This window comes from Malania oleifera, chromosome 2 (genome assembly GCF_029873635.1).
Source record: "Malania oleifera isolate guangnan ecotype guangnan chromosome 2, ASM2987363v1, whole genome shotgun sequence".
Taxonomy (NCBI): Eukaryota; Viridiplantae; Streptophyta; class Magnoliopsida; order Santalales; family Ximeniaceae; genus Malania; species Malania oleifera.
The window spans coordinates 68,782,228-68,805,563 of record NC_080418.1 but is presented as its reverse complement, the minus strand read 5'-3'; the positions used below and the strand labels follow the sequence as shown (position 1 = coordinate 68,805,563).

Here is a 23,336-nt window from a genome sequence, read left to right as displayed (position 1 = left end):
TGGGTTTTTTCACGTTCAAACACTTCTTAGACCTTTTGAAATAGTTTATCACTTTAATAAAACAATTTTCCATGAAAAATTTAAGTCCCTAAGATCCATCTAAGGTCAAGTAAGAGCTTCACTTCAAATTCACTAAGATATGTACATACATTCAATCGTAAATGTAATACATATAAAAATTCTCTAAGTCTTGAACTTTTGCTCTTTAGATACTCCATGGATTTTACCAAGTGTTGTGTCATTGAATGTTTCATGGCTTCCATTTTGCATCGGTCATTGTGTTTTCTCAAGGTCATTCTTGTTCACATACTTAAAACACAAATGAGATGCCTTGGTTTGTCATTATTAAAACGGGAAAGGGCTCAAAAAGCCATTCCACCTTTGCATTTATGAAAACTATCAAAAAAATTTCTAAGATTTAATTTTATAAACAAAATGAAATTGTTAAGTCTATGTGAAAAATAAATTTTATTCTTAATAAAATCACATTTTTTTTAGCTCTTTCATTCATTTGAGATAGGAAAATAAAATTAATTTATTAAATTAAGTTGAGAAATTTGGTCAATTAGGTCTGATGTCTTGAAAATTAATAAGGTTAGCGAATTGAAAACCCATTTGGTTCTATATTTGATTAATCCAACTGATTTGATCAATTTAGGTCAACAAGTTAAGCGACTCTATAATTTTATTATTATTTAAAAAAAAAAATAAAATTATCCAAAAAATTAAAAATAATTTATAAATCATAAAATCTAGTAATTAAAACATAACAAATGTTTGTTATTTGAAAATTTTGCACAAATTATGTGACTAGACACATTATAAAACAAATATAACGTAGTCAAATATTTTGATATTGTAGTACCCATCCAATATCATATTAAAGAAACATAGATTAAAATTTCAAAATTCATATTTCATAAATTAAAATTATGAAAGAATATTAGTCCTTATCTATGTAAAATGTGAATGCTAATCGGATAAAAACTTTATATTAATAGGTTGACCTCTGTTCAAGTTGTTTTATTGATTCATTCTTATTTTATCTAGACTACTATGTTATTAAATATGATATTTAACTCTACTTGGAAAGCCATATGACTCTTGGTTTGACCAAACCACCAATTTGAGCAGGCTTTTTAAGCATCAATGAAGTCCAAATTATTATATCACATTTCAAAATCTTGGAACATTCAAAGAAAGTGATGGTAGTTTTAGAATATGGTAATGCACTTTAAACTCGTAAAAATGTGAATTTAATTTAATTTAAATGGATAACACATGTTATGATCACATTATAAACTAGTCTAGGTCAATTGGTTTAATTTTTTTTTTAATTACATTGGAACTCCAGCCACCAATGAGTCCTTCAGACCCCTTGGTGCGGTACCAAACCTACGGAACAGTGTCCTCCGCCCCCAAGTCTCGCTGATTAGGATAAATTCTGAATGTGGATACGACTTTTGTGCATCAGTTGGACGTTCGGCCAACCCGACTCCTAGGACACATCTCCATTACCATCCACAGTTACCGCTGGTTCACAGAGAACTCTCACCATCCACGGTATCCACTAGCTCACAGAGCGAACTCTCACCATCCATAGTCTCCACTGGCTCACAGAATAAATTTTCACCATCCACAGATACTACTGACTTCGTGAGTGTATCTACTTGGAATTGAACCCCCGATACTCCTTGTTACTTGCTGATGTCTTTCCACCGTACCATGCCGTGGGGGCACTAATTGGTTTAATTGATAGACTAGGAACTAGTTTACTTTCTAGCCTAAATGTCATATTTTATAATACAACAAACATGATAAAATTGAAACAAGAAATCAATGAACTAGCTCACTCGAATAAGTCGATTCAAATAAAAGTCAATCAACTAATTTAAATTTGAGTTTTTTTTTTCATTTACATTTTAAATATAGAAGACTAACATTCAATTTTATAATTTTAATTTATTAAGTACGAATTTCAATATTTTGATTTATGCTAATGCTTCGTTTTATAAGTTATTACAGTATAAAAATATTAAACTATTTTAGTTTGTTTTTAAGATGTGTTTAGATGTTTAATTTGCAAGAAAACTATATATGGAAAACATTTCGGAATGTTGTAATTATCTTATGTATTTTTTCTCATTTATTATTATTTTTCATATATTTAAAAAATTTAAAATAATATAATTATTCTGTCTTCATGTCAATCGGACCGAAAACAATTGGACCGGTCATCCCAAGAATGGCTTGGGTGTCTAATTCACTTATCAGTCTAATTTTCAAAAAATAAGTACACTCAACTAATTTTCTTTAAAATTATTGAATTGATGTGAAAGGTTAAATGTCATTCTATTAAGGGTAAAATTTATTTTTTCACATGTACTTAATAGTAGACTAATAAAATATTTTTTTCCTCAAAAAAATTAAAAGGTGAGGATTTTTTTAGAAAGTGGAGTGTGATATTTGGAAAACTCAAAAAATATTATTAAATTTTACCCTACATTTTTAATCAATCTAAATGCCTTTATTTTGCCGTCTATATTTGTGTTTTTGAAAGCTAAATTGAAATTTCCAAAGCTCAAAATGCTTTTGTTTTGCAATCACAAAAACTGTCTTGCGGCAGGAAGGCAGGAAAGGCCCTCAGACGTGCACAATAATTATATAAAGAAGCGGAACCAGACAAGCACCAGTGGTCTAGTGGTAGAATAGTACCCTGCCACGGTACAGACCCGGGTTCGATTCCCGGCTGGTGCATGTTCTTCTCTGCGGGGATAGCTCAGTTGGGAGAGCGTCAGACTGAAGATCTGAAGGTCGCGTGTTCGATCCACGCTCACCGCATTTTTATTTTTCTTCGTAAATTAGGATTTTAGCCGAACCACTTCGGATTCCATCTTCTTCTCCCAACCACAGAGGGGAACTGCAAACGATTGACGATTCCCCTGGTGAAACGTATTCACGATTCCATGGAAAAAAAAGAATACAAGTGTTCTTTCAAGTATGTACTACCCCAATCGAAAGGGACTTATCTTGTAAGTCCTTCAGCCCGCGATACATATGATTTGTTCATTAATGAATTTATTTATGGTTAAATTATACAGCTCTTCGAGTTTCGATTACATTGTTTCCCAAACCTTAAATTATGACCATAACTTTCTGACCTACAGAAAAATTTACATCGTCATTGTGAGCACAATGTCATACTAAGACTTGATTATATCAACCGTTTTGTTAATATAACAAATTGGAAATGTGCTTCGTCCTAGTCAATAGATGAGATCTATTCTCCATCTTATTAATGGTGAACTGCTCATTTGAGATGAAGTGCTTCGTGTTGTTTGGTTTAGATACGAGGGACAAAAAAATCATTTCGCAAGATATAATCATTTCTTAGTTACATGATCTCGGCGGAATTAGGACAATTGACATTGATATGGGCTAAATGGATAATTTTGCACTCTTTTTGCTAAGTGCAGAGAATTGAGATTAAACATTTTCCAACTCATTTCTTTTGTTTATGGAGGAAAATTTGAGCTGGATGATGGCGTTGTTTGGGTATGGGCTGCTTGCTGTGTGCTGTGTCTTGGAGTTGCATTTTGTTGGTCGCAGGCTTGTCTACGAATTTTTAAGCTTTTAATGAAACTGGAATTAATGTTACGAAGAATATTTTTTTTGTCAGATGATTTTTTTACGGTTCTTGGGTTGTTGGATGAAGAAGAAAGTGATCATAAGGTGGAAACGGTTGTTGGGGTTGTAGAACTCCTGGCCATTGTGGTAGAAGACTTTAATAGTCAATTACCATGGGATTATCCTCTAGCTACTCTGGATTCATTTGTAGAGATGAGGTCAAATGCCTGTTGAGAGACGGTGACATAACATTTATGAAGATAGGAATGTTGTGGAGTTCGTATGTGTTGAAGTAAAGTCTTCTTTGAGGGCGAGATTTACTCTATATGATGGTAATGTCTTCATTGTTTATGCTTCAGGATTGATTGCATAAAAAGGATTTGGGATGTGTATATGGTAGATGGAATACATGGAGTGGTAGACTCTCGAGCTTTTTGGTTCATTAACAGTAATTAATCCTTACAAGTTACATCAGTGAACTAGTCGAGAACAGTTTTTAAACTAGATAACATTAAAGCGGATGCATGGGCACCATGTCTCAGTTAAAACTTGCTCAGATTGCACTTTAATATGTTCTGGTGTGCATGAGTGTCTGATGGTACAAATGATGATGCCTAAATCATTGGTCTCTCTTTTAGAAAAAATTGTCCCTATAATTCATTAGTTGGAAATAAGCTTCATGCAGTTGTTTGAAATAGATGAGTTTGTGTTTGTGCCAGAAGGAGTTCACGCCAGGTTGTTTGTCTATCTAGGAGAGAAGTTTTTTTTGGGTGTTAGGATGGACGCAAAGAGTGAGGGAATGGAGTAATGCTAGGAAGCACTTTCTGAAATGCAAAACATTAAATGCTTTGCAGCGTATGCCCAGTTTGATTAGTTTTGGTATTTACGATGACAAAACCGTCATCTTTTCTTGCTTAGCCCATCAGAATAGTAATTCATGCCAAAGCAAAGTTTACATTTTTTCCATACCGACATCATGTCCTTCCCATGGTCCATAATTTTTAGACTTATATTTCTTAAAATTTATATTAGTTCTTGGTTCGCAGAATTTGAAAAGTTGTTGAACATTTTCCAATGCATTTTCTTAAAAGCAATTCCAATACATAACAACCAGCTGATTCAAATTAGGTTCCTTGATGAATTAAGGGATCATTTGGACAAACATAAAAAGACAATAAAACTTATATATAGTGTTGAGGATAAAGACTTTCTGTTGGAATTCCCTTTGCTGGGGAATGGAGGGAACATGACACTTCTGATAAAACTGCATGAAGTTCTACTCTCATTTAGGGACAGATCAAGCAGCACCCTTGGGGTGGGGTGTGGGGATTGTTGAATGGGGAAGGGCTTGATGTTGTAGAGTCAATGTTTGGAAGATAGACATGTTGTAGGATTTGTGTGTGTAGAAGTAAAGTCTTACTTGAGGGCTAGATTAATTCTATATGATGGTAATGCCTAAATTGTTGATGCTTCAGAATTGATTGCGTTAAAATTTGGGATGTGTTTATGGTGAAATACACTAATTATTGACTCTTGTGGCGCTCAAGAATGGTTTTTAAACTAGATGACATTAAAATGGATGTGTGGGCAGTATGTCTAAGTTAAGACTTGCTCACGTTGTATTTTAATATGATCTGGTGTGCATGGGTGTCTAATCGTGCAAATGACGAGTGACGAAATCATGATCTCTTTTGGAAAAAGTTTGTCCCTGTGACTCATTAATTGGAAATAGAGTTCATGCAGTTGTTTGAAATAGATGAGTTTGTGTTTGTGCCAGAAAGAATTCACACCAGGTTGTTTGTCTTTGTGAGGGAATGGAATAATAGGAGGAAACACTTTCTGAAATGCAAACTGTGCCTAATTTGATTAGTTCTGGTATTTAGAATGACAAAACCTTCATTGTTTCTTGCTTACTTCTCAGCCCATCAGAGCAGCGATTCATGCCGAACCATAGTTCACATATTTTTTCCTTACCGACACCATGTCCTTCCCAAGGTTCACAGTTTTTAGGCATATATTTCTTATAATTTATAGTTCTTGGCTTGGGCAATTTGAAAAGTTGTTAAACATTTTCCAATACATTTTCTATAAAAAAATCCAATACATAACAGCCAGCCAATTCAAATTGAGTTCCTCGATGAATTAAGAGATCATTTGGACAAACATAAAACAGCAATGTACAACTTATATATATAGTGCAGAGAATAAGGACTTGCAGTTGGAATTCCTTTTGTAGGGAAATGGAGGAAACAAGATACTTCCGATAAAATTACATGAAGTTCTACGTTCATCTAGGGATAGATCAAGTGGGTCTCGAGGAAGTGGGATGGGGCTTGACTCCCCATCTTTTTATAAAACTGTAATTTTTTCTGATATGTTTGCATCTCTCAAAACTTTTTCAAAATTAATATTCCTCACCATGCGACCTTTCCTCACTCTACCCATAAAATATGGTATTTCCTAGATGCATCACTGCTTATGTTGCGTGCATTGGATGTTGACAACTTGTGGACCAAAAAGTGATGTTCAAGCAGAATTGTGGTGGCAGATCTTAGCTAAACTAATCTTTCTGCATCTGAATCATCTGTGTTGTAAAGTTAGAGATGGAGGAGAGAAGAAGAGAAGGAGGGAAGAGAAGAGGAGAAGAAGAGAAAAAAGAGGAAAGAATTGAGTGGTAGATTCCTTGAGTATATGTACAACTCCAGGTTTGTTGTCTTATATATTATTATTGATAGTAATAAAGTCTAAAGGACAAAATACTCACATTAGCACAACCTAATTATTAAAATAACATATCATCTTCTAACACTCCCCCTTAAGTTGGAGGTGTATAAATATCACCTAACCTAGCTTGTAACAAACATCAGACAAGGCAGGCTTAAATAAAAGGCTCCTTTAAACATCACATAACTGATCAAAAGATTTCACAAAGGGAGTCCTCACAACCTTCCTCAACACAACAGCCCTCACAAAATCACAGTCAACTTCTATTTGCTTTGTGCTTTTATGAAATATTGGATTGCTAGCAATATAAATGGCAGGTTGATTATCACAAAACACATCTATTGGCTGTGTTATCAAGAATCCCATCATTGCCATGGAGGGCTTCAGTCACATGAGCTCACTCATAGTATGGGCCATAGCTTGATATTCTGCTTTAGCACTAAATATTGCTACATTAGTTTGTTTCTTGCTAAGCCAAGTAACAAGATTACCTCTGACAAATGTACAATATCTAGTAGTAGACCTTCAATCATCAACAGATCCAGCCCAATTTGCATTAGAGTATCCTATAATCTCACAATACATCAAACTTTTTCCAGAAGAGCCTTTGAGATACCGCAAAATCCTACAAACAACATCCCAGTGTGGTTGTTTGGGATTTTCCATAAACTGACTCACTACCCTCACTACAAAAGATATGTTAGGTCTAGTGATAGTTAAGTAGATCAACTTGCCAACCAACTGCCTATATCGATGTTTGTCTTCAAAGTTCAGTCCAACATCCCTAGATAACTTTACATTAGGATCCATAGGAGTATCAACTGGTTTAACTCCTAACAAAACGGTCATTTACGAAGTCCAATGTATATTTTTTGCTGAAATAGATTCAACCCTTTCCTACACCATACAATCTCAATACCAAGAAAGTAACACAGAATACCCAAGTGCTTGATTTGAAATTTTTCTTGAAGCTATTGCTTAACATTTGCAATACCATTATCGTCACTATTAGTAATGATGATATCATTAACATAAACTACTAGAAGTACCACACTTGTTTCTGCTTTGCAGACAAAAATTGAATGATCATAGTAGCACTAGATAAAGCCAAATGCAGAGACTACAACACTAAATTTGTCAAACAGGGCTCGAGGAGACTTTTAAAGACCATAAATAGTCTTATGCAATGTCTATACTTTACCATCTTCCCTTTAAGCAACACCAGGAGGTTGCTCCATGAGTACCTCCTTATGCAAATAGGAGTGTACAAAATTTACCAAAAAATCGAAATCAACTTGAAACTGAATCGAAATAAACTTTGGTTCAATTTTTCGATTTTAAGTTTCATTTTTGGTTCTTAAAAATAAAATAAAATAAATTGGTTTTTCGTTTTCGGTTTTGAGTTTGAACCCAAAACTGAACTAAAAAGCCAAAAAAACCGAATTATCTAATAAAATAAATGTATAAGTTCTATAATGCAATATTCATGCGGAAGGCAAGCTATATGCTATATTAGTATTTTAGTAATTTTTTTTTTACCTATTATTCTCCTTTTGTACTAATTTTATTCAAATTTAAATTTTCAACTTTAAGTTTAAATTTATATTTAATTCTATTCAAGTGATGATGGAGGAGGGGAATGGTGAGGTTTTATAGAGATGGGGAGGCTCCCTTTTTTAGGAATTTTTGATGTGGGACAACTTGGATCCAGACTCAAGCAAGTGTTATTCATCAGCAAGTGCCCTGCATGATTGCATCCCATTTCATTGTCCCACATTATAAACTCTCCAGAGATTCAACCTCCCTCTCCCCTATAAATAGAGGTTATCCCATCTAGCAACTTCACCTTGTTAGGCTTGCAATCATATATGTGCCCGACCCAAACAATTTACATTCTCCATAATTAAGGGACAATAACTCGCCAATAAATGACATTACATCCTTGGGTTAACCTCCATCACTATAAATAGGGATTTGGAGAATAGGTTAAGGTATCTCATCCTAACATGCTTTACTGTTGCATAAAAACCTCTCAAGTTCATCCCTTACTTAGGCATCAGAGAGGTTCCTCGGAATACACCCCGGGTCCTCCAAGCCACTTTTATTTGTCTCTTTTTAGGTGGTCATGATCAAGGATCGATTCGTGAAGATTGTTCAATTTTTGGTTGCAACAGATATACCCCAAATATATCACCTACTTAGGAGAGACCAAAACGCAGCATTATGAGAGCAGTTACCGCCCAAGTCAGCCGCCCGACCAGAGCAATTGAAGCCCGTCGTATAATGAGCATAGTGATTCACACCAACAAGGTAAGAACCGGAGCGATTCACGCTCGCACCATAACTCGCCAATAAATGACATTACACCCTTAGGTCAACTTCCGTCACTATAAATAGGGTTTTGGAGAAGAGGTTAAGATATCTCATCCTAACATACTTTACTGTTGCATAAAAGCCTCAACATAATATTGAAACAGTTTAATCGATTTAATAACCATCTGACTTGGAGCCTTTTTCCTCTCCATCTCAAACATATCCCAGCTCACTTCCTTAATATAAAAAGGTATCTCCAATCCAATTACATGTTTCTCACCAATAGGACACCAGTTGAAACCCCCTGAAATCAACGTGTGGTATACTGGATCTCCAAAGCCGCCAACGCTGATTTTTCAGATTTCCTGCTCAACGCATCAGCTACCATGTTAGCTTTCCCTAGGTGATAACTGATGGTACAATCAAAATATTTAATTAACTTTAACCACCTTCTCTATCTCATATTCAGTTCCTTTTGAGTGAAGAAACACTTTAAACTCTTGTGATTAAAGAAAATCTCATACTGCTCGCCGTACAAGTAATGCCTCCAAATCTTCAATGCGTGTACCATTGCAGTCAATTCAAGATCATGGGTAGGGTAGTTCTTCTTATATTCTTTCAACTATCTGGACGCATACGTCACCACCCCGTCATGCTGCATCAATGCACAGTCAAGTCCTTTCGAGGACGCATTATTGTAAATAACGTCACCCTCACCCCTTAACGGAATGATCAGTACTAGTGTTGTGACTAGTTTCTGCTTCAATTCCTGAAAACTCTGCTCCCAACTGTCGTCCCATTCAAATCTGGCATTCTTCCCAGTCAGTCATGTCAGAAGCCCTGGTAAAGATGAGAATCGCTCAACAAAACGACGGTAATATCCAACTAACCTTAAAAAACTCCTAATCTCCTAAACGTTCCTTGGTCTACCCCAATTCACTATCGCATCAATCTTACTAGAATCCACAGAAATTCCATCTTCTGAGATAATATGTCCCAAAAACACAATTTTCTTAAGCCAGAAGTCACATTTACTGAACTTGGCGTACAACTTCTTTTCCTTGAGTGTCTGCAAAACCTATCTCAAATGTACCTCATGCTCCTCATAGCTCCTCGAATATACTAGTACATCATCAATAAAAATAATAACAAACTGATCTAAATATGGATGAAAAATTCGATTCATCAAATCCATAAATATCGTAAAATCATTCATCAAACCAAATGACATAACAAGGAACTCATAATGCCCATACCTGGTCCTGAAAGCTGTCTTCGATACATCTTCTGCTCTTACCTTTACTTGATGGTAGCGTGATCTGAGGTCGATCTTAGAATACACTCGTGTATCTTGGAGCTGGTTAAACAAATCATCTATGCGGGGTAGAGGATGCTTATTCTTGATTGTTACTTTATTAATCTCCTTGTAATTTATGCACATCCTTATAGACTCATTTTTTTTCTTCACAAATTACTGGAGCTCCCCACAGAGATACACTAGGTCGTATAAAGTCTTTATCAAGTAAATTCCGCACCTGATCTTTTAGTTCTCCCAACTCTGCTGGCGCCATTTGATACTGTACTTTAGAAATCAGCGTTGTATCTGAAAGTAAATCAATAGGAAAATCTACCTCTCGATTAGGTGGCAGATTTAGTAATTCATCTGAAAACACATCTGTAAATTCTTTTACTACTGGCGTGTTAATAAGCTTTATTTCGTTTTCTGACATTTCTTTCACAAAATCCACGAATCCCTGACAACCACTCAGGAGCAGTCTCCTCGCCTGAACAACTAAGACCATATGAGGTAGAGATTGTACTCGTGACCCTATAAATATGAATTCTGGTTTCCCTTGAGATTTGAATATTACTTCTCTCATACGACAATCTATACTGGCAAAGTTAGCTACTAACCAATCAATGCCGAAAATGATATCAAACTCATGCATATCTAGCACCACTAAATCAGTAAATAAAATTCTTCCCTGAACATCAACCGGACCACGGAGTATCCTACTACACCTCACTGCTGACCTGGTTGGTGTAGCCACTAATAATTCAACATTTAATGTTTGTGTTTCAGCCTCAAATAATTTAACGCATTCCATAGATGTAAACGAGTGCGTGGCCCCTGAGTTAAATAGTGCAATAACTTTAAATGAAAACATATTAACCATACCTATTATCACGTCGCCGGTCGCCTTAGCATCACCTGACGTTAGAGCAAAGACTCTGGCTGAAATCATGTTCCTCTGCTAGCCTCCACGTGACGCTTGATAGCCTCCTCGAGCAGGTCTAGGAGCGGGAGCAACATCAATCTGAGTCTGACAATCTTTCATCATATGCCCTAGCTCCCCACAACGGTAACAAGTACATCGCCCGACACGACACTCCCCCGGGTGTCTCTTCCCACAAGTCAGGCAAGTTGGAAGTGACTGCATACCCTAAAAACCATGAGTCCCTATCTCTTGCCTCCGATCTTTGTAATAACCACCTCTTTTTCATGAACCACGATCAACTCCCTACTGGGAACCAGAAGGTGTGGACCTCTTCTTCTGTCTCTGTTCCTCAGCTTTCATCCGCTCCCCAATCTCTGCTATAGTGACCCTATCAACCACCTCAGCAAAATCCTGTAACTTCAGTATCGACACATGCTTATATATTTCTCTTCTCAGATCTCTTTCGAATTGTTATACCTTTTTTGCCTCATCTGAAATAATGTACGGGGCGAAGTGAGATAGTTCAATGAACCTTGCAGCATATGAACCTCGCAGCATATTGTTGCATCGTTTGTTGTCCCTACTTCAGATTCAGGAACTCCTTAATTTTAGCTTCTCTGGACGAGATTGGAAAATACCTATCGAAGAATATCTCCTTAAATCGCTCCCATGATATCTCCACAGGTACTGTCATCTGCTGCTCTAAGAGTTTCACTGCCGTCCACCATTTCTTTGCCTTTCCAGTCAGTCTATAGGTAGTAAACAACACCCTCTGCTCCTTTGAACACTGCAGCACTGCAAAGACTTTTTTGATCTCTTGCACCCAGTTTTCAGCAATTGCAGGATCAGTTCCTCCTGAGAAAGTCAGAGGATTCATCTTAATGAATTTCTCGATCGAGCTACCGTGGCCTGCCGACGGACCACCTTGTTCCCTCAAGCTCTTGGTAATTTCAGCCATGACTTGCTGTGCCACGTTACGTAAAACTACATCTGAATTACCGCCCGCAGCGCCTGAGGGTCCAGCACCCTCATTTCCACTAGCATGGATACTACTGCCACTAGGGTCCATCCTGAAAAACAAATAACTTAGAACCCTATCACAATAACATTTTGTCAAATTAGTACAATATTTCTTTAATTAATTCATCACTCCCAATATTAATTTAAGGTTCAATCCTGCAATCTAAATACTTAACCCAACGATAGTTTACCATGACTCTCCAAAAATCGTCACCCCAGGAAAATCACACAAACCACCACGGAAGTTTTGTATCTAGACTACAAAATCAGACCTCAAATTCCCTTATCCTATACTCTGGTATTATTACTGTTGCATTCTAAAGTCTACTAGGCTCTAATATCAAACAGTAACGACTTGCTTATCTTATCATTTAATAAAGCATAATAAGTAAAATAGTCAACCCGAACCCGTAGGTAACGAAGACACTTGTCAAACACAGCGGAATCTAAGCAGCAGTAAATGTAAATCACAATCTCATAATCACAAAGTATATAATACAAGAGTCAAATATAATCCAAAACATGGTATTTGTATACAAACTCCCAAAAACAAAAATATCTCTAGGATCTCACATTAAAATCTCCTGATCCTAGTTCAAACTTACCCTCCTAGCGGGGTAGCACAACTAACTCAACAGCGGCCTAGATCCGCCGATCTTTTTGGGTTTCCTGAAAATTATTTAATGTTCGAGGGTGAAACACTTCTCAGTAAGAGAAAATAAATTAAATACAGTTGTGTGGTAACATGAACATTTAATGTTATAATACATATACAGTACATTTCATATTCTAGAAAACATTCATGATAACATATCTGAATAATCATAACTTTCATAAATTCTAATAATTTATACTGATCATGAAATGTCTGATATAACTGATAGTACTGAAATTTACCTAAGATGTATAGTTAGCTGATGTCATGTATTACCCCTCATGACGGGTTGTGCAGCTTGAAGACGGGACTCAACAATGGCTGGCCGACCACTGCCGAGTAAAAAATGTTTGTAGATATGATGGGCCCGCCACACCCTGATCCGGACAGTCAGGTGGACGTCTACAACTTTACACTGAAAGTCACATCGACTATCCATCTCCCACCCCCCTATGGGGCGGTTAACACAAATCTGAACATAGTAATCTGATCTATATAGTTACGATACTGTGCTCTTGTAACTGAACTGAACTGAACTATCATTCGAATTCTGATAACATATAATACATGATAATATATTTGTCTAACATAAATAAATTGATAGCATTTTCTTGAAATAACATACATACATATGACCTTGTGCCAGTTTCTTTCATATTAGCGGCATTGCGCCGAACATTCACAAATACAGCCTTACGCCGAAATCATACATATAACATGGCCTTGCGCTGGCTATCAATCAAGACCTTGAGCTGACTATTTCATACATATCATTTTGGATAAATAATTCATTTATCATGTATTTAGAAACCATAATGTACTGCATTATTTCACAATTTCTGAAAACATACTTTATTCATAAAATTTCCATATCATAATAATTCTCACGTAAAATAATATTCATGCCACACATTACTGTATAAAACCATACATTATATTTTAAAATCATAATTTCTAGCATTTCATACATATATATACATTTCAACAAAATAGCAAGTATTTTCTCAAATATGCATTTATTCTATAATATACTAATATAATACATGCTTTCCTGAAAATTAATTTTATGATAAATAATAATAATTTGCATGAAAAATAATTATTTTAGTTTATTCTCTTACCTGATTTCTAAGAAGAAACCCCCCCCTAAAATACACTTGTCTTGCACCCGCAAGGTTCCCTGTTTAACACCCTGAAAACGATAACTTTCAGAACTAAACTTTAGTATTTTTCCGTGAATAATATTTCTTATAACTATGAGAATACCAAATTTTGCATAAAAAGTCTTACCTTAACCCATGGATGAATTTCAACTCTGCCCCACCAACGATCCGCTTCGGCAGATTTGGAGAGAACTTCTTAGAAGCGTCATGGTGGCCTTAGATCGTGGATCCAACGAATGTTGGAGCCGAAATCAAATAGAGAGGAGAGAGAAACCGTAAAGAGGAGAGTGAGAGGTAATTTTTTCGATTTCTTGCTTAAAATCCGATGTTTTGGCTATTTATACTATGGGCTTCGTTGACGAGCCACGTCACCTCGTCGACGAGGTCAAGAAAGCTACTCGTCGAAGAAATTTAGAGTCACCCAAATAGCCTCTTGGTATCTTTTCGTCGATAAGATGCACCCTCGTCGACGAGCTCAAAGTGTAACGTTGTCGACAAACGTTGCTGCCTTCTTCTATTACTGTTTTCATTTTCTCATTTCTTTATTATTTAAATACCATCATTATTTGGGTCATTACAACACGTGGTCACTAAACCCTACATATAAGAACCCATTTATTTTTTTCTTTTCCATCATTTTTTTTCTCTCTTCTCTTTCTCTTTTCTCCTCAACTCTCTTCTCTCTCCCTTTCTTTCTCTCTTTTTCTCGGGTTCTCAGATCTCTTGCTCAATCCTTCTCTTTCCCTTTTCTCTCCCCTATTATATGTTCTTTATTCAATCTCTTCAATGGTAGTCCTTTCCCTAAGGTTCGTGAGGGATCAGCCCCTCACATTGGTGGTTTTTCGTTTCACGTTTATTCGATTTGCGGTGTTGATACCCCCTCCCCCTTTACTTTTTTGTTTTTGCAGGTGGGTTCTGTTCAGTGTAAAAGGGAGTTCAAGAGATGATCCTTAAAATATAAGTGTATTTTATCGATTTGGGTTAGGGTCTGGGTTCAGATTTGTGACTATGTGTAGAGACTCAAAAAAATTATAATGATTAAATAATAAAGAGGGAGATAAAGGAAATTGTAAAGGGGGTCACAATAGGTTCTTGTCGACAAACGCTTCACATTCGTCGACGAAATGACTTATTGAGATTGTCGACGGGGACACGTTTCTCGTCGACGAGAAGATACCAAAAGACTATCCGTCAGTTCTGAATTTCATCGACGAGGAATAAGCGTTCGTTGATGAACTTCCTTCGTGGCCTCGTCGACAAAGTGACGTGGCTCGTCAACGAGTGCAGGTGCATAAATAGCCTAAACTCGAATTTTTCTCCAGATTTACGCGTAGAAACCCTCCTCTCTCTCTCCCCTGTTCGTCCCTTCCACATTCTCTCTAAGATTTCAGACCGAATTCTTACCAGTTCGACGATCTGAGGCCACCGTGACACTCTTAGGAAAGTTCTTTTCAAGTCTGCTAGAGTAGATCGTTGGTGGGGTGAACTTGGATTTCATCTCAAATTTAAGATAAGACTTTTTAGTCAATATTTGACTTTTCTACTGTTGTAGAAAATGTAGTACTCAAAGAAATACTAAAATTTTTTTTAGGGGGATATTGTTTTCAGGGTGTTGAATGGAAATCCTGCAGGTGTAGGACTAGTGCTTTTAGGGGTTTCTCAGTAGTCAGGTAAAGAAATAAACTAAAGCAATAATTTTTCATAAAAATTATTATTATTTATTAGTAGATTTATGTTTAGAAAGCATGTATTATATATGGGTATTATTGAGAAAATGCATATTTGGGAAAATAGTGTTGTTATACAGTGTTACCCTAACAAGACTTTCACCTCTTGTTTTGATGATAACAAATGAAGAAAATGTTAATGACATTATGTGTTCGAGTAATGATATTTTCAGGAATCAGAAAAAGCCAAACTCAACAAAGCTTCGAAAGATCACTAACAAGCTTAAAGGTGTATGTTGTGTCATGAAGTGATCAAACCGGGAAGCACAAAGACATCTGAAAAAGAAATGAACCTAAAGCTTCATAAGGATCATGAAGTTTCAAAGAACAAGAAATGTTCATATTATTAGGAAATCTTTATGTAAGTACTTCAAAGTTAAAAATGTCATTATGAATGAAATGAAGCTCATTAGGGCATAAAGATGGACTTAGAGACATTATTTTAATACCCCAGAAAATGTTTTTCAAAAGTAAGAAAGCAAAGAAACTAAATATCTTTGAAAAAAAAAAAAAGGAAAGTGTTTTTGTACTGCCTAGGCGACTGAGGTTAAATCCTTAGGCAACCGAAGATTTTTGCTGAAGAAAATCAAAGGCAATGTATCTTCAAGCGCTTGACCCTGTGTCTTCAGGCTCCTGAACGTTCTTGAGGCTACTGAGGTTGCACTTCAGGCAACCGAAGTACGACAACGGGCAGATTTTTCAAACTTCTCTTTTTCAAATCTAATTGACTTGCACCCTAATATTTTTAGAAACTTTGGGGTTACTCCAAGTAAACTTGAATGAAAGTGTTTTTGAAGCCTATATATATATGGTTTATGAGAAACAAATCAACCAAGCATTGAAAATTCCTTCAAAATCTCTTTCACTCAAAGCTTCTTGCTATTTGTTTTAAAGTTCTGAATTGCTGCGAAATTTTTGAGAAATCTCTGAGCTTTTACAACTTCTCTAAAATATTTGATTTAATCTTGATCCTCATCAAAGAGAAGCAAATTGGTGATATTTATATTGATCTTCTTACTTCATTCTTTTGATATTTTGAATTTGAAGTATATTAGTTGTGTTGTAGTTGTTGTACTAACCAGCTCTTTGAGGAGCAAGTTCTTTGTACACATCTATTTGATTTGTATCTTGTAGATTGACGATTCCAAGAGTTGTTTGGATCGTTGGCTAAGCAAAGGGATATTACTTAGAGAGGCGGCCTCTAACCTATTCAAGGAATGACCGAACGAGGGGACATCGTTTAGAGAGGCGGGCTTTAGCCTAGTGAAGGAGTGTTTGAGCGTGAGGTATCGCTTGTAAAGGTTTTGTTCCACCCGTCAACAGAACAGGTTTAGTGAATCCTTTGGTGGTTTGCCAAAGGCGAGGACGTAGGCTGAGTATAAGCCGAACTTTGTAAAAATCTCCATCTTACTCTCTCTTTCTCTATTCTTTATTTTCAGTACATATTTAAATTGTATGGATGGTTTAAATTTAAAATCATATAAACTACGTAAATTTGGAAATCAAGTAAACCTTAAAGTTTGATTTTGATTTGGGTTGCGGAAATCGAAAGGGAGTACGTTGGTTGAACCATTGTTTACGAAAACCATACGGGAGTACGTTACTTGGCTAAACACCCCAAAGATAAATTAACTTAAGAGTTTATTTTAATTCTAAAGTTTGAAAAGAGTAATTGGATTTTATATTGAACATCATATTGAAGAAGAAATTTCATATATATAGGGCTTTGTTCAAAACTCACATTCACCATAGGGCTGAAAACATCAAAATCTAAAAGTTACATATATTATATTGATTGTGATTTGATGGTATAAAGATTTGTTTTATATTCCAAGAGTCTTAAATCTTGAATGATTTCATCAATCTAATAGTGCTGCAGTGAACTTATATTTGGTAAATAAATTGTGGTTGTGTTGGTTTGGAAATTGTGATTAATTGTTTGATTGTTTTTACTTTCAAAGTATGGTTGAAGATTGAATGTTTAATTGTGTTGTTAATTGATTGTTCAAAAGAAATCAAGTTCTTGTTTGATTGACAAAATAAATAAACAAGTCAAAGAATTGGTTAAATCACAATAGAAGTTAAGGAATTTAAAAGAACTAAAGAGAAAGTTTTAAAAAGTCAATTCACCCCCCTCTTGGGAAGTTATTTCTAATTTTATTTGGTACCAGAGAGGGGTTATAACAAATCTTAATTAGTAGCTATAAAAAGATCGTAATGGCTAACTTAGGTGTAGCTCCCTTTGGAGAGGGACAATCTTTAGTTAGGCCTCCTATTTTTTGTGGTTTGAACTACACGTTTTGGAAAAAAAGAATGCAAATCTATCTCCAAATGATGAATTGGAAAGTATGGGAAGTTGTTACAGATGGAAATCAAATTCTCACTAAGATAATAGATGGAAAACAATCCCAAAAGAGAAGAAAGATATAATCGATCAAGATTATAAAATGCTCCAAACAAATTCAAGCGATATGAATGTTTTATATTGTGCCTTGGATGCTAATGAATTTAATAGAGGAATGACCTGCAAATTAGCTAAGGAGATATGTGAAAAGTTAGAAGTAACATATGAAAGGAACAACGGATGTTAGGGATAATAGGGTTGATATGCTTACAAGTGAATATGAAACATTTAGAATGAACCCAGATGAATCCATATCTAGCATGTATACTAGGTTTATCCACATAATCAATTCCCTAAATACCTTAGGAAAAACCTACACTACTCATGAGATGATAAGAAAAATTCTTAGAGGACTACCACTAAAATGGGAACCAAAAGCCACTGCCATAATTGAAGGAAGAAATTTGAAAACCACTTCCTTAGAGGAGCTTATAGGTTCTCTACTTATATATGAAATGACTATGAATGAAAAGAATAGAAAAGCCAAAATCCAAGATTCAATAACCTTCAAAGCCAACTCAAGTACTGAAGAAGAAATGGATGAAGATGAAGTAGTCTTCATATCTAAAAAGTTAGTAAGAATACTAAGAAGAAGAAACAAATTCAATAGAAGAAATCAAAAATCTGAATCAGATGAATCAGATAAAGAAGTTAGCAGGAAATCAAAGAATAAAACTCCTACGTGCTACAATTGTAATAAAGTAGGACATATAAAACCAGAATGTCCACTACTACTAAAGAAAGAGCCTAAGAAGAAAAAGAAAAAGACCATGAAAGCCACTACTTGGGACATGATGAGTACAAGTAGTTCAGAAAATGAATCAAGTTACAAAGAAGTTACTTATACATGCTTTATGGCTTGGGACAATGAGGAAAATTCCTCATCTAAATCTTCAAAAAATTATTGTTGTGATGAATCCGATGATGAGAGCATGCCATCATATGAAGAACTGCAAAATGATTTATTTAAAGTGCATAAGATGTTGATTAAAGTAACTAAATAAAACACTTTATTGAAAAATATGAATGAAGGTATAATGAAAGAGATAGAAATTCTTAAGACTGCAGAAGGAGAAAAGGATTCTTGAATCAAGAAAATAGAAAGTAAGAATGAATCTATGACAAAAGAATTAGAATCCAAAAATCTTGCTGAAAAGGGAAAAGACTTGAAAATCAAAGAATTAGAAAGTAAGAATGAAATAATGATAGAAGATCTTCAATCCTTATCCTTTACGGTATATGAGAAAGATATGTATATTTTGGAATTAGAGGATAGAATCAGATAATTATCTCTAGAATTAGAGAAATCATTAAAGAAGGTTGATAACAAGAAAGACTTAGAGTTAAATGATCTCAAGAATCAAATCAAGGATAAGATAAAATTATTTACAACTTTATAAAAGGAAAGGAAAACCTTGATAAAATGATTTGCTCACAAAGAATGTCATTAAACAAAGAAGGTATTGGGTTCAATGGAGTTGAAAATAAAAGGAAAAAGAATTTGTATATGGGATATTTCTCTAAAGAACCCAAAGACTATGCTACCACATCTAACAAAGCCTACATGAATACAATTTGCTATAAATGTAAGAAAAATGGGCATATCAAGTTTGAATGTCCATTTAAGAGAAAGGGTGTGAAGACTAAACAGGTGTGGAAAATAAAAGAAACTTCCCTTGACAAATCAAAAGGAACCAAGAAGATATGGGTACCAAAAATAAAATAGAGAGTAGAAGGATCCATAAAGGTTGGATGATTAAATGAAACAAAAAGAAAACTCTAAAAGCTTATAACCTAAGTACTGCTAAAAGATAGGAATATATCAATAAAAAGAGAAACTTGAACCATTATACAATAAAGGGGAATAAGTTAGAAAGGTTCAAAACAAAGAAATAAGGAAAATTCAGAAGTTGAAGCACTTCGGTTGACTGAGCAGATAACCTCAAGCTCCTACATATACCTCAGGCGCCTGAGCTCCAGACCTTAGGTGACCGAACAGCTACTGCCTGTTGAATTTTTGCCCAGAAAATTCTTCAGGCGCTTGTACTTCTTCTTCAGGCGCCTGAAGTCGCGGAGTCCTCATATTTTAAATGCGCAAAACCCTATTTCTTCTAAACTTTAGGCTCTTGAACCAAGACCTATCACTCACCCGAAGTTCCAAACACCAAACCCCCTTCAATCTTCGGCGCTAAATCTTTTGATTCCAAGCTTCTAAACTCAATCATACGTGTTCTAGGATTTGAAAGAAGGTATCCGTTGCTCCAATAATACCTCACAATGGCTTGAACTAAGAAAACGGAAAATCGTGGCTTATCTTCTGGAAGAGATGATCCTAATATCGATCAATGGCTGGTATCCTCTCATGCTAAGCATGTTTATCGAAAGCGTCTTCAGTCCATAGATCCTATATTTGGTAAGGTCCTTGATGTTCAATTTTTCAACTTAGAATTTTTGAATATTCTGCCATTGTTTCAAACCATAGGATGGAAGAACTTCATTGTTTATCAAGCTAAAAGACTTTTTCCAAATCTTGTCAAAATATTTTATGCAAATTTAATTCAAGTAGAGAATAGCTTAACAACTGAAGTCAAGGGTAGGAAAATAATTCTCACTCCTCAATCGTTGGCTCCCATTCTTCAAATTACTCCAGGAGAGTTTGAATGTCCTACATTTTCCCAATCTTGGATATTTCAACAAGAGTTTACACTAGAAGAGTTTTTGCCACTAATTATGGAAAATGAACCTATTTACTTTGGACATCCGCCACTCTATAAACAGCTAAATTTGAGAGCCCAAATCCTTCAAAAGATCATCACAAATAACATTTTGCCACAAGCTAGATCATATGATCATCTTTCGTATATCGATTGTTTTGTGTTGTGGTGTCTATTAAAAGGAAAGAAACTCGATTTGGCTAGTCTGATTATGAAATGGATGTGGGCAAAGATGGATGCAAAACGAGTCACTCTTCCATACGGGGGAGCTCTAAATATGATCTTTACAAATTATAATATCTCATCCTCATCAGACTTTTTCATAAAAAAGACCAAATATGAACTTTTTACCTCAACCACTCTCAAACAGATGGAATATGAAAAAGGAAATCAGGAGTGGTTCTTAAAAGGAGGTAGACAACGAAGAGCAGCTGCTGCACCACCCCTTTCACCTTAGGATTAGTCAGAAGGTTCAGCCTCTGAAGCTCCCTCATGGTTCACACCGTTTTACAATGAATTCACATTTTTTAGCTGAGATATGCGCGAGGGTCTTAAAACTCTTTAGGATAACTATTCCTCCTTAGATTAGCGTCTTATGCGCATTGAGATGATTCGGGGTAGTTCCTCACACGGTGATCGTATGGACACTAGCTCCATACCCCATAGTGATGATTCATTAGCTGAAGAAACTGAAGAAGAGGATGTTAAGGAAGAGGAAGATGATGAAGAAGAAGAAGAAGAAGAAGAAGAAGGCTCATAGCAATCCAAAGGAAAAGGAATTGCTGAAGTTAGTGACACTGACTCTGATACATAGACTTTTGATGGTGTTTCATAGTATGCTATACATGCTTAAATTCTGAATGTACTTTGCCTTTTGTGGATGTAAAAAAGGGAAGTATGTGTAAGCAAAGATTATAAGTCTCTATATGTATTTAGCTCTGAAACTCTGAACCTATGAAATGCTTTGTTATAAATTTGATGTCCTATAAGTGCTAGTGTTCATGTTAATTCTGAACTTATGACTTAAAAGAAATGCTTGAGTATGCTAATTGTCAGGGGGAGTGTTGTGATTTATCACTTGGTTTTTTAGATGCATATAGTTCTTTGCTCTTTATGTTAAAATTATGTACCCTTTTTGTATGATGTCAAAGGGGAAGAGATAGTTTAGAGAGAGCAAAAATATTTGAAGCTAAATTGAATATTTGAGCTGAATGAAATATTGAATATGAATTGAATATTTGAGCTGGATATTGAGCTAAATTAAATGGGCACGAAATTGACTATATGTTGAAAACATTATATGTTGACTATATAAAATGTTGAACTGAATACTATGCTGAATGTTGAAAAATGCAATAAATGCAAATATTGGGAAATATTACTTGAATCTATGCTTATTGTAAGGGGGAGCGTTTTACAAGTTTTTATAAATTTTTGCTCCTTATTTGTCATCATCAAAATAGGGGAAATTGTTAGGCTAATAAGGTTTTCACCTCTTGTTTTCATGATAACAAATGAAGAAAAAGTTAATGACATTATGTGTTCGAGTAATGATATTTTCAGGAATCTGAAAAAGCCAAACTCAACAAAATTTCGAAAGATCACCAACAAGCTTAAAGGTGTATGTTGTGTCATGAAGTGATCAAAACGGGAAACACAAAGACATCTAAAGAAGAAATTAACCTAAAGCTTCAAGAGGATCATGAAGTTTCAAAGAACAAGAAATGTTCATATTGTTAGAAAATCTTCATGTAAGTACTTCAAAGTTAAAAATGTCATTGTGAATGAAATGAAACTCATTAGGGCATAAATATTTATTTTAATACCCTAGAAAATATTTTTCAAAAGTAAAAAAGTAAAGAAACTAAATATCTTTGAAAAAGAAAGAAGGAAAGTGTTTTTGTATTGCCCAGGCGATTGAGGTTAAATCCTCAGGCAACCAAAGATTTTTGCTGAAGAAAATCAAACAGGCAGTGTATCTTCAGGCGCCTGACCCTGTGTCTTCAGGCTCCTGAACGTTCTTGAGGCTACTGAGGTTGCACTTCAGGCAACCGAAGTACGACAACGGGCAGATTTTTCAAACTTCTCTTTTACAAATCTAATTGACTTGCACCCTAATATTTTTAGAAACTTTGGGGGTACTCCAAGTAAACTTGGGGAGCATGAATGAAAGTATTTTTGAAGCCTATATATACATGGTTTATGAGAAACAAATCAACCAAGCATTGAAAATTCCTTCAAAATCTCTTTCACTCAAAGCTTCTTGCTATTTGTCTTAAAGTTCTGAATTGTTGCGAAATTTTTGAGAAATCTCTGAGCTTTTACAACTTCTCTAAAATATTTGATTTAATCTTGATCCTCATCAAAGAGAAGCAAATTGGTGATATTTATATTGATCTTCTTACTTCATTCTTTTGATATTTTGAATTTGAAGTATATTAGTTGTGTTGTAGTTGTTGTACTAACCACCTCTTTGAGGAGCAAGTTCTTTGTACACATCTATTTGATCTGTATCTTGTAGATTGACGATTCCAAGAGTTGTTTGGATTGTTGGCTAAGCAAAGGGATATTGCTTAGAGAGGCGGACTCTAACCTATTCAAGGAATGACCGAACGAGAGGACATCGTTTAGAGAGGCGGGCTTTAGCCTAGTGAAGGAGTGTTTGAGCGTGGGGTATCCCTTGTAAAGGTTTTGTTCCACCCTTCAACGGAATAGGTTTAGTGAATCCTTTGGTGGTTTGCCAAAGGTGAGGACGTAGGCTGAGTATAAG

The 23,336-nt window shown here is 35.3% G+C and overlaps 1 long non-coding RNA gene and 2 other non-coding genes across 4 annotated transcripts; all 3 read left to right on the top strand.

Annotated features, from left to right (window-relative positions):
- Positions 1 to 2,686: 2,686 nt before the first annotated feature.
- On the top strand, positions 2,687 to 2,757 carry TRNAG-GCC (transfer RNA glycine (anticodon GCC)). The gene has a single exon. It is a non-coding gene; the product is annotated as a tRNA-Gly (tRNA).
- On the top strand, positions 2,695 to 13,175 carry LOC131148868 (uncharacterized). Of its 2 annotated transcripts, XR_009135077.1 has the most exons (3): positions 2,768 to 3,032; positions 6,229 to 6,332; positions 12,856 to 13,175. It is a non-coding gene; the product is annotated as an uncharacterized LOC131148868 (long non-coding RNA). The 2 variants fall into 2 exon arrangements; XR_009135078.1 differs by lacking the exon at positions 6,229 to 6,332 and having other exon boundaries at positions 2,695 to 3,032.
- Positions 2,769 to 2,841, top strand: TRNAF-GAA (transfer RNA phenylalanine (anticodon GAA)). Its single transcript has one exon. It is a non-coding gene; the product is annotated as a tRNA-Phe (tRNA).
- Positions 13,176 to 23,336: the final 10,161 nt, after the last annotated feature.